We start from the raw sequence: 6,904 nt of genomic DNA, 5'->3' as shown, positions 1-6,904 counted from the left end.
TAGTTAACATCCGTTGAGGGCTTAGTATCTCAGTTCAACATGGAAACATGCTCCCAGATGGGTATGTGTTAGTTTTGTGAGGTTATAACAAAATACCATATACTGGGATGTTCATAAACAATAGAGATTTATTTCTCACAGTTCTGGAGGCCTGAAGTCCAAGATCGAGGCATGGCAGATTTGGTGTCTGGTGAGGACCTTCTGAAACTAGAATTTTTGCCAGAGCTCTTTCCCCAGCTGAAAATTTGGGGGCAACCTAGTCAGGCAGCTGGGCTCTGCCTGCTCCAGTCTGCTCATTCCACACCTGTGAAAGAGGGTGGCACCTGTACCTTTTTCTTTACCATACTCTATACTGACTTATTTTGTTTAGTCTGCTCCCTCCCTCTAGAAAGCAAGCAAGAGGGCAGGGAAGTGTCTATTTTCAGTGCACAACAGGCACTCAGTGTTTGTTGACTGAATGTTGGCAAATGAATCCTGTGTCTGGTGTCCTATGTGATCGCAGCCTCTCCAGGGCTGAATGATTGGTCCTGTCCACAGGAGGCTCCTCAGTAGTGTTGATCCAGGTCACAGTTTGGAAGGAAGAGAGTGGGACCAGGGCTCTGGCCATCTGTGGGGTGGGGGAAGCCAATTTTTTTTTTTTTTTTTTGGTTTGTAGAAGCTATTTACATATTATAGATGTAATGTGTTATCTACCATATATATAAATATTTTCACCCAATGCATCAGTTTTTTAAAAATCCTTGTTTATGATGTCTTTTATCAAATCATGAAGCTATCATGAGTATTTATATCTTTTTAGTTTATTTCTTGGATTTTTGTACATAATCATCTGACCTGCAAACACTGGAAGCAGTCGTCTATGCTTCCCACCAGTAAACCTCAGTTAGCTAGAAATTTTGATGTGGACCAATTGAGATGATACTGTAGTGAGCAATCATTTGTTACCTGGCTTCTGTTTTAATGTTTTACTATTAAGTATGATATCTGATATACGATTTCTGGTAAATACCTTTTATCAAGTTAAAAAAGTTTTCTTTTATTCTTGTTTATTTTAAATAAGGAATGAGTTGAATTTTATTAAATGATATTTTTCTTCTTTAACTCAATATTCCTCATATTATAATTTACTTGTGTAATTATATTAAATATAAGTTTATATATAATTTATTTTATAATATACTCATAAATTTGTCAGTATATTATATGAGGAATATAATTTATTATATTTAATGAATACCATCATGATGGGTTCATTTTTTTAAAATCATTGCCTGATTTGTTTCACTAATATTTTGTGAGGTCTGTTTGTATCAGTGATAGTAAGAGTGTTAGTTTCCTTTGTGTGTATCCTTGTCCATTTTGGGTCTCCTGGGTACGACAGCTTCATAGAATGGCTGGAGAAACTTTCAAACTTTTTCTATAAAATGAGTTTAACATAGGAAATAGGTGTTTGCCAAAAATTTGGCAAAACTTCCCCGGAATCCTCCCTGGACCTAGTGCCTCTCTTTGGTGGTGGGAGCAGGGGTGAGGGAGTAAGTAGGTAGGTCTCCAGCTGCCTTTTCCTTTTGCTCTGTGGTCATTATTTCTTCTCCTGCTGGTAACTTGTGCTTACCTGGATGGTTTCATTTCTTCTGCACTTCAGATCCACTAGTGTGAACGATTTAGCATGTTCTAGCAAGCTGAAGAGTTTCCTCAGGGGTGTAATGTCCTTTTTTTTTTTTTTTTTTTTTGAGCATTTACCATAGATTTGTCTTTTTTATCGGTCTTTTAAAAAATAATAAGCTTTTGAATTACTGATTACCTCTACTGAGTATGTGTTCTGTCTCATTACTTTGCTTACTCAAGGTTTTTAATTTTTTAATATAGGGTTTTAAGCACTCAAATCCCTGTATTCTTTTTTTTTTGTCAATTTGTTAGATGCTGTTATTGACATTTCTTAATTGTGGATTTGTCAATATCTTATACTGCTAATTTTATTTTTTTCAGTATTTTGCTGTAAAGCACTTTAAGGTTAAAGGCTGTCATATGTTCTTGGTACGTTACTCCTTTTATAAAGTTTTCCCTATTTTTCCCATGTCCTGTGTCTTGCCATGAATTCTATTTTATTTCATAATAATACTGACATGACTACTACCTATTCATATTTTAGATAATTTTTCCCCCCAGCGGCTGGCCAGTACAGGGATCTGAACTTGTGACCTTGGTGTTATAAGGCTGCACTCTGAGCTAACCAGCCAGCCCCCTATCATATTTTAAAATGCACATATTCCTTGACCAATAAATGTTACTTCTAGAAATTTATTCTAACCCACACACATTCAATGTTTGAAATGAAAGGTATGTTATTCGCTGCAGGCTTTTCAGGTAACACAAAGGACTGGAAACAATCCAAATGTCTATTCACAGGGGTCTGGTTAAATGAGGGAGCCTCTGCCACTCCAAGGAAGAATCAAGCTCCTTCGGCACTGATAGGAAGTGATCTCCAGGATCTACGATTAAATAAAAACAAATTCTAGGAACAGAACATCCTGTGTATTTGTATAAAAGGGGGGAAGTCCTATCTATCTACTTCTGTATCTGCATAAAATATCTCTAGAAGGACAGACAAGAAATTGTTAAAGCTGGTTGCCTTCATGGAGAACGGGGGACATTTTAGTGATTTGAACCTCTCAAATATGGGACTCTGAATGTTTAACTATTGAAAACATAATTACAATAGTTTACCCACACCTGCATCTTGTATTAGTATTTGCCTATGTCAGTCTCATTTCCATGTTGAGCTGCTTTGCCTTTTCTGTTTACTGTTTTCTTGCTATTTCTATCCTTTTTTCCCCTTTCCTTAGATGAATGCAATTCTGTTACTTTTTTTCCTCTAGGGGTTTGGAGGATATACTTCGTCTTTCTATTTTTCTCATCCTTATTCTGCCATGTGGACACGTATTGAAATGGTGGATGGGGACGCTGTGGCGCTAGGGTCTGAAGCTGTCTTCCCCGGCTGCCTGAAGTCCTGGGAGCGGAGGGCTGTCGGCTGAGTCACTCCTAGGGAGCTGCCCTCAGCTGAAGTCTCACTCCTGCGGAGGGCAGCCGCATCTAATGACTGGTTGAGGTTAGGAGGGGGCGGTATAAAGGCCCAGCACCCGCCCTGGCTCTGCACAGCCATCCCAGCTCCAGAGCTCCCGGTGGGACTCGCCAAAGCTTTGCCACTGCGTGTCCACCTGAGCCCCACCTGCCCAACCCTACCTCCTTCACTGGGCCACAAATACTGACCCAAACTTCCAGTATGCAAATCTCCAGCCAGAATCTGTTTCCCAGGGAACCTGACTTCCAAAGATTGATCTGTCTAACAAGTTCTGACTCACGCCACGATATGCAAACGGTACAAGGCTAATAACGAAAGATGATCAGTGATGAGAAGGCGTATCTGTGGGTTGGTACCAGTTGTTTCCCATGAGTACACTCTCTGGAACCCTTTATATTGTTTGCAGCCATCATCGTTAAAAATTCGTTGAAATATTTACAGATCTTGTTACTACTGGGAAATGCTATTTGTTGTAACCAAAATCCACCTGGAAAAACAAACCACAGATACTTGTTTTTATTGTAAAACATGAAGTTGTTCTCCTAATGCCAACAATCTTATAAATAACCTAATTAGAACACAAATTTGCATCAATCCCCAGGTGCTTAAGTACTTTTAATGCAATGACAATGTTTCCAGTTTTTATTAGTTTTTCATTCACTATTTAAAATAATCTTTGATACAAAAGCTTGGCTTTGAGGTTGGGAGAGGGAGGTGGTAGAAATTAAAAGGCGGTCAGTTACACAATTCCGTATTTCCTGCTGCACCCAGCTCCTGCTCTACCGTTGGCAGCTCAGAAGTGCCAAGAAATGTCCCCTCCCCAAACCGAGAAAAAGAAATAAGAACAAGAATACATGAGCCTCATGATGCTGTTCGACTCCATAACTAACTGCATTAGTCACTGCTAGTATCGAGGTCTTTGCAGCAGCAGAATATGTGAGCAGAGACGACTAAGCTCTCTACACTTCACCCACCTCACGTTTAGCTCCCCTAATCAAAAGGTTTTATTTGCTAGCAAAAAGAGAAACAAGTAACTATCAGTAAATGTACTGTCTTAGCACCCACCTCCACCCACCAGCCTCCACCTTGAAATACTTGCTGCCAGGCGCAGCTTCCAGGCTGCTGCATAATCGATTCATGCAGGACTCAGCACACACTATCAGGTGGGCACTACCATTATGCCCATTTTACAGATGAGGAAATGGAGGCCCAGAGATGTCAAGAACTTGCCCAGGGTTGCCCAGTCAGGAAGTAAGCGACTGTATCAGTTATGTATGGCTTCATAACAAGGCACTACCATTATGCCCATTTTACAGATGAGGAAATGGAGGCCCAGAGATGTCAAGAATTTGCCCAGGGTTGCCCAGTCAGGAAGTAAGCGACTGTATCAGTTATGTATGGCTTCATAACAAATTACCCCAGAATTTAGCAGCTTGAAACAACATATTATTATATTACAATATTTATTGTATCAGTTTCAGTAAGTCAGAAATGCTGACCTGGCTTAGCTAGGTCTTCTGCTTCAAGATCTCTCAAGAGGATATAACCATGTCAAGGCTCAACTAGGGAAAGATCTGCATCCGAGCTCACACCAGTTTGTTGGTGGGATTCAGTTCCAAGTGACTCGCGACACTGAGGGCCTCTATTCCTTGCTTCTCCCACATGGCACCTGCTTCATCACAGGAAGACAGGGAAGCAAGGGAGGGTTTCCTCGGCAGGCCCCAGACTGCCCTCCTCACACCTACCTGAATGCAAGGTCAGCCCTTCACTGGTGTCTGGGAACTTGGATTTTGGGAGTGTTCTCACCACCTCAACTGATGACAGAGGTTTGCTGTGCCTGAATTGTTTATGCGAACAATATGCTGGTCACTTGTTTCCCTTGTGGGAGTCTGGAATTTTGGACACGCCACACAGAAATTACATATGTAACCCCAGTAAAAACTCTGGGCACTAAGTTTCTAATGAGCTTCCCAAGTAGATAACACTCTGCACATGTTGCCACAGCTCACTGTATGAACTGTGTCCTGGGTGACTCCATTGAGACTCCTGGAAGTTGCACCTGGTTCCTTCTGGATGTCACCTCACGTGCCTTTTCCCTTTGCTGTTTGCAAGCCTTTTGCATAATAAGTCACTGCTGTGAGTGTGACTATATCCTGAGTCCTGTGAGTCCTTAGTGAATCATCAACCCTATGGGTGGTCCTGGGGATCCCTGACGCAGCAAGGAGTGTGCCAGCAAGATGGAAGTCAGTCCTGTCATTCTAAGCATTAAGAGCAAGTCACTAGGTGCAGTCACACACAGACAGAGAAGCAAGCACGAGGGCGCAGATCCCGGAGGCACACAGAAGTCAACACTGTTACCCTCCACACCAGGGCCCTCAGTACTCGCCAGTGTGAGCAAGGACAGATGACAGCCCAGCGTTGTTTCTTAAGAAGTGCTCTGAGAATGCAGTCCCATTTACTAATACAAATATATATATGTTCATATATGTAAATAAAATCCACAGGTCATGTCTGCCCATTAAAAATTTTGCCCTCTTGACAAAAATATAGGTATCTCTTGTACACCACTTATTCATACATTGAGTAGGTCTAAGATTCCCACGGTTTAATATTTAAAATCTCTTTCCTCACCTTAGGCTCAGCCCATGAAGATCCCCTCCTCCCCAGAGACAACCAATAATTGTCAACTTCTGAACCTTCCAGTCATTTTAGGCAAATTCAAAAGTACGTGGGTTTGTCTGCGAGTGTGTCCCTCTTCACACGAATGGCGGCAGAGTGAACACTCTTCTCTGCACAACGCCTTCCTCTCTTGGCAGACACCAGGCCCTGGCACTCCGCGAGCTGCTTAAGGCCCTCTGACCTGCGAGTGTGTCCCTCTTCACACGAATGGCGGCAGAGTGAACACTCTTCTCTGCACACCGCCTTCCTCTCTTGGCAGACACCAGGCCCTGGCACTCCGCGAGCTGCTTAAGGCCCTCTGATGGCTTCAAGTGCTCAGGCTGGCTCTGCACCCCTTGTGTCGCCAGTGGTTGTGGCCACCCAGGGTCTTCCTGGTTCTCTGCTGCCGCACAGCAACGTTGCATCAAATGACCCTGCATATACTGCCTTTTACACATCTGCAGGTCTCTGAAGTAGACTTGCTGGGTCAAAGTGGGAGTAGATTTATCATTCTTCTTTAGGAAATACAATTTACTTAGTTTTCTCAATAGGTATTCCAAAGTTCAAAGAAAGGATTTTGGGTGAAAAGTTTGTCTCCCGTTTATGCCTCACCCACAGCGAGGTTGTCACCATTTCCTGACCCACGGGGAGTTTCAGAGCTGCCCTCAGCAGGTACATGTGTGTCTACTGAGAGGTGAGAACCCTTCTCCAGCTGGTGTCTTTCTCCTGCAATGCACTCTTTGGGGATCAGAAAACCATGGCTGAGGGGAAAAACTCTTCAGTGTAACTATTCGTGTTAGAAAAATCCTTTTCTTGTTTTTAAAACTGCCATCAGGGATATCCACACACCGTCATCATTGTCCATCTTATGTAGCAATATAAGGGAAGTTGTCTTCTCCCTGTGTAGTCCGTGTTGCTTGCTAGTCGCTTTTTTGTTTGCTTCGATCCCCATATTCTATGCTAGAGGCTGTCCCCAGATGCCTGGTAATCCCTGTTGTAAGCGAGGACCAACAGGCACTTTGGCAGCACTGTTACAGTGACTCATCACTGGGCTTCCTATATGGTGACACAAGGGGGCCATTTCTTGGGAACACCAATGCCTCTCTCTTTAGGGCTTTTCTGGAGCTGGACAGGTTCTCCAAAGAAGCCTCTTCCAATAAATAACCT

Source organism: Galeopterus variegatus, unplaced genomic scaffold, assembly GCF_000696425.1.
Source record: "Galeopterus variegatus unplaced genomic scaffold, G_variegatus-3.0.2 Scaffold6006, whole genome shotgun sequence".
Taxonomy (NCBI): domain Eukaryota; kingdom Metazoa; phylum Chordata; class Mammalia; order Dermoptera; family Cynocephalidae; genus Galeopterus; species Galeopterus variegatus.
The sequence above is the reverse complement of the archived record's forward strand: the minus strand, read 5'-3'. Positions refer to the sequence as shown.